At 44.0% G+C, this 11189-nt stretch overlaps 1 long non-coding RNA gene across 1 annotated transcript; it reads right to left on the bottom strand.

Annotated features, from left to right (window-relative positions):
- Window positions 1-3523: 3523 nt before the first annotated feature.
- LOC149366778 (uncharacterized) lies at window positions 3524-9065 on the bottom strand. Its single transcript, XR_016286886.1, has 4 exons — window positions 8839-9065; window positions 6607-6758; window positions 5287-5410; window positions 3524-3605 (listed from the first exon to the last, which is right to left on the bottom strand). It is a non-coding gene; the product is annotated as an uncharacterized LOC149366778 (long non-coding RNA).
- Between the last annotated feature and the right edge of the window lie 2124 nt (window positions 9066-11189).

Below are 11189 nucleotides of genomic sequence, written 5' to 3'. Positions count from 1 at the left end.
GGGGTTTGCCCGCTCGGCTTTACTGAAAAGTTATTTTGTCTGTGATCAGCCCCGAAGTTCCTAGAGCAACATGAAGAGGGTTGCGCACACGCACACTAAACATCGCGCTACATCTAGACCTTTAATCACTCATTTTTTACAGCCCACAATGTGCAATTAGTAAAACCTCCTCGAAGCCGTAACAAACACATATATTTTACTTTTAATCAGTTCGATTTCGCATGTGCAATTAATGCCCACATTGGCCTCGTTTCTACTGAGACGAAAAGCAGAAGCGCCTGTTTATTCCTTAGTGTACAGTCAGGGACAAAAGTCTCCGGACCACGTGTTCCTCTAATGAAGCCGATAGCTCTGCTATTAGTCGGCGGCTGGAGACCACACTTGTGGAGGTAAAAGTTAAATTTTTCTTCTTCCATCTCCGCAAGTGCGGTCTCCAGCCGCTGTCTGATAGTAGAGCTATAAGCTTCGTTTGAGGAACACGTGGTCCGGAGACTTTTGTCCCCGACTGTACCTGTTCCATGAGCTAAAGTGCCCTGAACCAATATCTCCTTCTCTGGTGCTGTTTTTCGCAGCGAGAGGTGTCTTGGGAACGCGAAGCCAGACAGTCAAATGTATCTTGTACGAACAGCTCACTGCTTCAAGGTCGAATGAAGGTCGTACTCCGGCTGTTCTTATTAGACTTCAAATCTCCACTCGTGAGCGGTAACGCAAGGTCGAAAGAATGTAGTTCTCATGCGGTTCTTATAGGACTTCATATCTCCAGTCGTGAGCGGTAACGCTACGTCGAATGAAGGTCGTTCTGCTGTTCTTATCAGGCTTCAAATCTCCACTCGTGATTAGTAGCACAAAACCTAGGAAATTCGACTATTGCTGATATAGTTTTTGGTTTATGGGGGTTTAACATCCCAAAGCCAGTCAAGCTATGAGGGATTCCATAGTGTGAAGGCCTGCGGATACATTGGCAACTTATGGTTCTTTAATGTGCACAGACATCGCACCGTACATGGACCTCTAGAATATTGCCTCCATCGAAATTCGACCCCCGCGGCCGTGATCGAGCTTCTGTGTTTCGGGTCAGCAGCCGAGTGCCATAACCACTGAGCAACCGGGGTTGCTATTACAGGTACGCAAATTAAGAAAATAAGCGCTGATTATTTGTTTTCTTAGCAGAGACCATAATTCCACTTTATCTATGTCACTGCTAGAACACCCGAACTTTACTGGAAACTGACGTCTGACGTCCTCATGCGCAGATATCGACCTCCTTTACGCCGATGGGTTTTTACTCAGTATTTCAACTTCGGTCCGCCTTCTCCAGTTTTCCGTGTGTCAGGCAAGAAAATGTAAGATCTTTAGACCGTGGTATGGCCAAAGTTGGCAATGTTAACAACGTGATCACGTGATTCAGGTAAGCCATTTCTTCTTTCTGCGCAAGGTTAGAAATCTGCTTTATTTTTCCTCATAGAACTGAGTTTTGTCCTCTACGAAAACATCACCTAATTAGCGTTAAGCAAAAAACAGCAACTATGGGGATTCCGTAAACATCAACGCATTTCCTCCGTTTTCATCAAAGCCCATGCTCTTCCACATTTGCTTTATGCCCCAAAATCTGCCGTTTCACATAAGCCAGCACATGTCCGTTTGTTCAGGCCTTTAACTTTTTTACGATATTTATATGTCTTTCGGAGCTAATGTTTTTTTTTTTTTGCACTGCGCCCGACGCTAACCATTTCACGGCACGCTTTAGATAGCCTTTCCAAAAATTGCCAAAATTTCCTATTTTCAGAATTTCCAAAACCCTTGTGCAATGTACTACTATCACTACACCGCCTGACTAAATGCAGAGTGTGACCTTGTTTCAATCAATGTTTTGTTATTTTCGTTCATTCTATTTATTTTATAGCGAACACTAAGATGCTTTCAAAACGAATCTGTAGCTTTCTTTCTCTACAATTCTTTCTGTGCTCTTTTCTTTACCATGCCTATAGATGGTGTTATTTAGTTGATGTTATTTAAAGCACGTTTAGCCGCGTAGGCTCAACGTGCTCGAATTCCGGCAGATTTGCAATTACTTTGGCGTTGTTGACCACTGTTCTATATCGCCTACGTCCGCCTACGCAGATCGCCTACGTTTTATAGTTTGCCTACGTCTGAACGTGCGTGTGTAACTCGTCACCGAGACGTGGTAACATGTGGGTAGTGGGTAGCATTATGATATATCCACCTGGGCATGTTTTCCGTTCTGTTTTTGTATTCGCCTAATACACTTTTTTGTATCCTGTTTCGACGTCATTCTTACAAAACAAGTACAAAAGGCAGAGCCGCTTGATTCGTACATTGCTTTATTTCGTGGTAAAACACGGACCACAAAACATGCTGCGGGGGAAGGGGGGGGGGGTTACTATATGAGGACGCTGGCTATAATTCTTCAAAACTCAGGCAACGCAAAAAAACCGCAACTCATGAGTGAACGGCTCTCAACTGACACTTTCGTTACGGGCTGTAGAGTTTCATTGTCACACTTGTTAGGCCTGCTTGTGGACACGATTTCTTCCACTCATTGCAGCACCGAACTTTCGGGAGTGGCATCGAGCACGTGTCAGGAAATGTCTAGTTCAGTCCCCTCTGAAAACCGACGTGTTGCCGCATGTCCTATTTTACAGAGCAACGGAAAATAAAGTACAACGCTCTCCGTCGAGCCCAAAGCCGACAAGCCATCCTCTATGCTTTGCAGACCAGCCATACTAGAGGCTGAGTGCAACTAACGTAGTATATAAATACTGACGTATGACCACTAACGTCCTCAGTTCAGCTTATCTTCCCTTCATACACGCAAGAAACCGAAGTTATAAGTTGTAGGAACAGCTTGACAACGGTCCTGTCGCCAACCGAATGTGGCAATCCAGCGGAAATGATGACAGCTGTACACTGTAAAAAAATTTGCTCAAGTTTACGTAGAAACCTGGAGGCAATGCGTTGCCGAGCACTTTCCGCAATTCATAAACGGACACTTTGAGAAACACGGCAAGTCCTTAAGAAGGACTCAGTACGTACATCAACCGTAAAAAGAAATTAGTTTACGTATTCCTACGTTTAACTCTTTCGGACCCTTCTCTGTATACTCATACGTAAGCCAACGTAAAAAAATTTGTTTACGTATTCTTACGTTTAACCTCTCTTGGACCTTTTTCCGTGTACTCAAGTGATGCGGCTTGTCGCCAATGGCTTGAACAAAACTTTAAAGCCAGACGACCATACTGGCAAGCCCTCTGAAGTCATACTGACACTGCTGATGCATGGTGCGGCCAGAATGATGGCGTGGAGTGTTAAGTTGAATATAAGCTGTCAACTGCATCCAGATTCCTAATTTGTGTAACTGATCAACGTGTCTTGACTCACGTTGAATCATGTACAATAGCAGTCCAGGTGAAGAAATGAAGTACTATTACACACAAGCTCTTCCTTTATGCATGTTGTGCATTGCGTACATACAAAGCATGTGGCTTAGAATGAAAGAAGAGTGTTTGGGTGAGTAAAGGCACATACGTTTTATTTTCATGACAAATTGCATATATTGTACTTCTGCATATTGCTGTCAGATTCATCTGAAAAGCATAAGAAAGACCTCACTTAGCAAACACAATCAAACTATTCACTATTGACCAACTGGCTTTTGTAGGGTCTTGCAAAAATATTTAATGAGAACCAAACCATTACATTTCATTGACCAAATTCATTTTTTCTTTACAGGAAAGAAACTAAAATCCACAGGACCAGGAAAAAACACACAATGTGCTTACCTCGACAACACTGTGTGCATGAATGCCCTGAGCTGCCGAAAAGAAGGTAGCTCAGGTTGGGTGCCAAAAACAATTCAATGCAGATACCTTCTTGCTGTCCATAGTACTCACTGCAAACCTTAGTGAGCAAGGAACCATGGCAACATCTTAGTATGGCCGAAAACTTGCCCACAAGCAATGTGCAAGTGCACTTCCCCAAATCTTATGCTCGCTCACAGCTTCAATTATCTCAGCACGGGCAAGAAAATGTACAGATCTCCGATTTCGAATGAAAATGCAGTCATAAATACCAGTCACTGCCCATTGAGATATTCCAATAAGTGTGCAGTACGCCTTACAAGGAGCGTATCCTCATGCTTTCAGAATGGGCTCTTTGCAGGAATCTAACCAAATGCTGTTGCCATGTGGATCTTATCGAAATGACCCAAAAAGATGAAGTGTCCTCATGTGTCTGGTGCAAAAAAGGGCTAAAACATGAGTCTTTCTGCTTCTTCATCAGCTGTGAAATGTTATTCCTGCTTCTTTGCACAGCCTCAAAGTCTCTTTGTCTTTTTCAAAACCGTTCTATATCAGCAAAACTTCTCCCTCAAAAACATTTCAGCACCCATGAAGAAGCAGAAATACCCACGTCTTAGGCATTTTTTCACAAAATACATAAGGAAGGCTCGCCTTTCTGGGCCATTATTTCGAAAAGGTCCATGTGGCAACAAACTTTGGGACATTTTCTGCAAAGAGCACTATAAGTTCTGAAGCCTGAGAATTCATTCCTCATGAGATGCCTGTCGATATGACAGGATACCTCAATCATCTGTTACTGGGGTCTGTGAGTGCACTGGCACTAAAATCAAGGATGTGTACCTTTCCTCGCCACGTGCTGCAACAATGTATGTTGTGAGCAAACGCATTAAAGGTATCAAAGGACTGTGCTTCCAGCTTGCTTGTGGAGGGAAGCGCAAGAGTCTGGCCATGCTCAGCTGTAACCTTTGCTGCTTGTTCATTGAGTTCTGCAGTGAGTACTAGGGACAGAAACAAGGCACCTGAATCAGCTCGTCTTTGACAGCTATCCTGCGTGACCTTCTCGTGCAACATAGCAGCGAACTCCATAAGGTCCTTCATGCACATGGTGTCATTCGAGTCAGTGTGTTGCATCAGCTATTTATTCCCGGTCGTGTGGTTTGCGCTATTTTCTAGAAATTCTTTAAGAAATTACTACTTAATCCTCCACTTCCTGAAGACAAAGTGCTCGACAGGGCAGTTCCACATGTTGTGCAGCAACCTATCTATTTTCTCATACGTCAGAGGCACTTAGCTATCAAGCAGTGCTTACTGTATTCAGCAGTGAAGTTCTCGCAGTGGCATCTCATGCAAGAATATCGAAATCCTCTTCAATTTGTGCTGATATTTTTAAGGATACGCACTCTTATTAGGTGAAAAAGAAAAGCTGGTCACATACTAAACAGCAGAAGCAGAGCACCAAGGTACTCACCAATTGCTTGAAGAGCTGTCTGCTAGTTCTCGTGCCATCCCAAATATGGGTACTTTTGAGTGCACTCCTGTCAATGTCTTCATCACGTCAAGCCACTCCAGCATTTCAGTCGAAAGATTTCCCTCTAAAAAAAAGGAGTTTGTTTTGTTAGAGTGGTCATATTTAATTTTACTTTGCACTAGGTACATGGCATTTTACTGCCCTAGACTAAACAATACCAATCATGAATCACATTTTCAATTTTGTCATATATGATCACAAAATTTGGTGTATGCGATACATTCTTATAAATTCTGATCAAGATAAAGCTGACATGGTTAAGTATCATTTCTAGAAATGTGGTATCAAGGAAGGAGGCTAACCAGATAACCTGCATGAATGTTTTTAGATAAATGCAAGAGTCGGCACTCTAGCATACAAAATGTAAAGGGTCATCCACTCTTACTGCGAACACATGGCCGCTCTTTTCAGACAGCCACTGCAAGTGACACAGCCGCTCATCGCAGCAGTGTGGCGCTGGAGAAGGAGCTGAATGTGGTGTTTCGCCTCATCTGCCACTTCGTTTCGATGGCCTTCCAATGAGCCTTTCAAAGAGCACAGCCATGCGCTCGCGTGTTTGCACTAAGAGTGGACAACCCTGTACAATATGGCAGGTTTCATCTTCGAACATGTAACTTCATGCTCCAATCACGATCTAATTATGCAAAAAAATTTTCGACCTTCCATTCTGTATAAAGGAAAAAATCCTATGGGCTCTGTTCACAAGCCTCTGCAAGTACACGCGAACTGTGCACGTTTTGCATTCAGTTTTGATAGCTTTGCTCTCTATATGACGTCTTGTAGTATAAAACAAAAAAAAATGAAATTAATTTCTCATATTGCCTGAGCTACTGAGGAGGTACAGAATATAAATGCAAAATGCCATTTGTCCCTGCATAAAATTGTTAATACAGATATAGCTGTGCTTAACTGAAAGAACTATTGTGCAGAACTAGGCTATTTGGCATTAATTCGCTGAAGCCAGAAAATGTGTGTAAAATATAGAAAGTCCTAATTCTTTCTCGTTCTTGTGTTCATTTTTGCTACTCGTTTCAACAAACCAAGGCTGAAAAAGCATTAAAAGAGGGCCATGCAAAATAGTATAAGTGCAGCAATTCATACGCCTTTATAATGTGGCCATATATCATTATGTTATAGCCAGAGTACCATTTCTATTCACCATGCTGGAGCACTGAAAAAAGGTGAAAGAAGTACTAAACGAAGGTTTGCTAATCCCCTAAGCACGTTGCAGAAAAAATGAGGCTGGGTATGATGTCTCACCTCTGTAGAAATCCAAGTCATGACATTTGCTTCCCTCATGATGAAGGCTCAGCACATAATAAGGCGACAGAAGGTTTGTCATTTCCAAGAAAAGGATCCATAAATACTGCTTTCTGCTCATAAGACAGAGCGGCACTCATTGTAGATTCTACCTGCAATGCAAAAAGCAAAGTTTGTTTGAGTGGACTAAACTAGAAAAAAAAAGCATAAAATATCTATGCCCAAATGTCTGAACTGAAAGAAATTGAGGGTATTGTAATAGCGAATATGTTAATATATCGCATGCAAGATATGCATGATATTCAACTCAGCTACCATTGGCTTAGCTACTATCTTGTACATTATTATCACAAAAATAGTGATATAGTACTATCAGCATTAGTAGTAGCAGTGAAGATTTCATGGAAATAAAGGAAGGGACTTAGTGTTGGCTGTCATTTTCACAGCAGGCACCGGACCAATAGCTAGTGCAAAGGAAACAGGAGAAATGGCCGAAGAGAGGACCAGGAGGAAGGCAGTAGCATAGCAGGACATAGGATACAATAGGAAGGCAAGGCTTGCATAAAGCAAAATTAAGACATTAGTAAAGATGTACAAGACCAACCACATCACTGTACAGAGTGGAAGACCTTCATTAACTATATTTAGCTCACAATGTGCTCTCATATATCCTTGTAGTAAAATTGGTAATTAATATCATAACTCAAGGAGTGAAACCAATACAGGGGTGAAGGGCAGTCAATTAGCCATGGGCGTGATGCTTGTGCCTTCCTAGCAGGAGACAGATTGACGATTCAGTTGAATATCAGGTCTCAGATACTAATAGTTCAATATTAGCAGCTGCACATTGTTTCACGCACCCTTCTAAAACATATGTGCAGCATTTTTCACAAGACAGTGCATGCTTCAGTTGGGGTACCTGCTGGGAGAGTAGTGTACAGTCAGGCTGGAATGAAATATGAGCCACGCGGATGAACAAGACAAATTATTTTGCCTGTGTGCTTTCAACTGCAGTATACAGCTAGCCTAATTCATGTTTCATGGTAAAGAATCTACTGAAGTACTCATTTACAAGCCTTTTCTAAATGAATATCTCGCTGTAAAGTAGAAAAGTACGACATATATGTGTTTGCATTTCATTCCGCCCTGACTGTACATGCAGAACATGTCTGTAATAAGTATTATTATCAGTGATGGCTGTTACTTCGAACACTAAGCAGATAAGTGAAACCTCCAAGCTCTCCTTGAAGGCAAGAGTCTATGCAGACAAGATGCTAAACACGCTTTGAAGTATGTAGATTTGATATTCAGCATGGCAAATACTGCTACATTAATAGCGAGCACTTCAGGTCAATACACGGTGCCTTTGAAACTTCTTGCCTAAAATTTGCTCGCGAAAATGCAAAACGCATGCAAAAGTGCAATCTGCAGGCACAACAATTGATGCTGTGCAAGCAACAAGAAAAAAAAATGAAGGCAATGCTATGATACTCTTTCAGTCATTCAAGTGTAAAAATGATAATGCATGCTGGCTGATGTTGCTACTTAATGAAAAATAGCGGCTACTGCTCACTTACAACAAACGCTTTCTCTGAGCAAACAATGAAATAAGCAATGCTAGTCATGCAGCCTCTCGTCATTCCTTTTACGAAGACAGCCTTTAAGCATTTGGAATGCAAGCCTCCCCGCCAGTGCAGCGACACAAATACACGGAGGTTCGAATGCCAAGGATATGAGTTAATTTACCACGTCGTCATTATAACGTAAACGATTCACACGCGCTCTGCACCAGGCCGCCAGTCAACGCCAACTCTTTGATCACGTACTGCCTTGATGCGGTACATGATAGGTTGCACCGAGTGTGCGACGCTACCAAAAAACACGAGCAAGCAGTGTATCCAAGTGAGCGCAAAGCAGATGTAGCCAAGCACATGGAGCAGCCGATGAGCAACATAGATTATGAAAACGGGCGCACTAAGGCGCGCGTGAAATGGAAAGGAGCGCGAAAGGCGCGCACGCCAAAGGTCCCTCCTGAAAACAATACAGCACGGCGATAATCCAGGCGACGATGGCTGAAGCAGGCAGAAGCTCGAGCTGGCACGCTAAGGTGCGCGCGGAGCACAGCACGGACAAAATCCGACGACGCAGATGAGTGCGCTGAGAACATGTCGAGAAGAGAGAAGAACCGCGGCAGAGGCATGGGGAGGGAGGCGAGAGCTTCGAGAGACGTACCGCCATGGCCGACGTTGTGTCGGGCACCGCACACCCGTCAGGAAGAAGAGCCACTCGGGCCACTACAGGAGCTGCGGTGAAACGTTGTCGGCGTAAGACGCGCGCAAAAACAGTTGAGGGTTACTCTGGTTGCGCGTAGAACGAAGACTGGAACGACGAAAGTGGCGCAATGGCTGGCGTACGCCGGCGTGGACCACAACGGCCAAAATGAACCACCGTCCACCGCCAGCCAAACGTGCTTGGCTTAGCTTGGCTTGTTCAAAGAACGCGACAGTCAACAATAGAGGAAGTCGCATGGTACGGTCAACCTTGGAATGCAGGGGAAGGAATTCACGCCGAGGTGGAGAGGAGGATGCCCTCTCCCGAACGGCGCGGCGTGCCCCCTGCTCTCTGGTAGGAAAGGTTCCTTTTCACAATGGGCTCATTCCTCCCTTTCTGCTGCCTCTACCCCTGCGAAAAAAAGAAAGCTTTACCCAAGGAGAAGCAGAACGGAACTGGACGCGCACCCTCCAAAGCAGTAGCATGTAACTACTGCGAGACGCCTCAAAGAGCAGTTGTAGTGAGCAATTCTCTGCGTACTGCTTTCTTGTTTTCCAATGCGTTAATTAAATCAGTTTGTTAAAGTTTAGTCGTATTTATAATTGACCTAAACCGAACGAAACATCTTTGCGTTACGAAAAAAAAGGTCGTTTTTCGAAGGTTGCTGGAAGCGGCTGCAAAATAAAGTTTTCTCTCTCTGTGGAAGCTGCTGCACTCTGCTCGGTAATCTACGCCACGCATTAGGGCATTCCGTAGTAAGTACTAAATGAACGCGAGATTCGTGTGGGCTAGTGACAACGCTTTTGCATACCTGGGACCTGGAATGTCGATTACGCAAGAACACCGAGCTGTGCGCGCTTGAGACAGCACCTGTCTTCGCAGCGAAAGGTGAAATATGACTCCGGCACGACAAATTGTTTGATGCAGAGCAGTGAAATTGCACTTACCTTTCACACATCGGTCTTCCGTGCGTCAAAGCGTACTTGCGCCACTGCGTCCACAAGAACGCAAATTGTCGTTGAAAAGAGAAGCAAAGTGGAGCCGCCACCACAGCAGCACACTCAGTGGCGTAGGGGTATAAAGGTGACCCCAAGGCACCTACCGAGTTCAAAGCGAGTATCTCTAAAATTTCGGGGGAGGAGGAGGGAGTAGGATGAAAGGTGTATGAGCACCAGCACAACTTGCTTGGCTGCGCACATGCCCCTGGCCTCCCCCATTTTGTTCCCAGAGATCGCAAATGTAGCAGACATGAAATTTTTTTTCAGCACCAATTTTTCAAAGGAAGGGTGCTGCGTAAGCCCATTTTCACATCAGCTGTCAGACCGTAACGCTTGGCACCCCTTGGAAATGTGGCACCGTGCAAAAAAAGGCCGTCAGTTAACAAAAATGCTTCAAGTTATAATTATCGATTTCAGAGGCAATATTGCATATGCAAAATAGAATTGAAATTGAATTGAATGTGTTGTAACCCAAACACCACTTTTCAAAAGTCTTAGTAGATGCTACGGCCTGGAGTATTTCGGCTCTGTGGGCAGCCCTGAACCGAAGCTAATATTAAAAAAGCGCGCCAGTGACTTCTCTCCGCTCATTTGCAGCATTTGACAAATGCTCTAAAAAAGAATTTAACAGCAATGTCATTAACGTTTGACCAAAACAAAAACGTAACGCTGCTGTGATGGTTCCCGTATTAGCTGGGACGGCTCAGGGTCCCACTGAAACAGTGAGACAGATATTTCCCCCTTTCCAATAACAAATTATTATTGATCATGCAGGCATGAAAGTAAGCAGCGGCGTCAAATCGTGACAACCTTTGCTCTTTTTCTGTTTTCGTTAATTAAGTTATTAATGCGTTTGGCGGTAACACAATGCCGAAGGAGTCAACCGCTGTGTAGTGTTAAGCTTTGCTGCCTAACAGAATGTTCAAGTTTTCTTCCCTGCAACGTCTACGGGTGAATAATGACGACTCCTCCGTTATTGAACTGAAGTACGGTCTCCTCCTCCGTGTTTTCTAAAAATGCAAATGGTCCTTTTTTTCCACGTAGTAAGTCTCCGTAAAGTCACGGACTTTTTTTACAGTGTAGCGTCAACATGCAGACCTCTCCATACAAGCTCACTGTAGTGGTGTCAGTAGTTTTACTATTATCGTTAAGCGCGCCAACCGGCAAGGCAACCCATTCAACGCCAGCAGCAGATTGGCGCCGTACGGTAGTGTCGGAGGGGAATTGTGAGGTACCGTATTTGCCAATTGTAACCGGGCAACGGTGATTCGTTTCTAAGCTGTGTAGCGAAGCACGTATGGCAGCCCTTAAGCT

The sequence above is a fragment of the Amblyomma mixtum genome, chromosome 1 (assembly GCF_055824585.1).
Source record: "Amblyomma mixtum isolate Tamu chromosome 1, ASM5582458v1, whole genome shotgun sequence".
Lineage (NCBI taxonomy): Eukaryota > Metazoa > Arthropoda > Arachnida > Ixodida > Ixodidae > Amblyomma > Amblyomma mixtum.
This window is presented reverse-complemented; position numbering and strand designations above follow the sequence as displayed.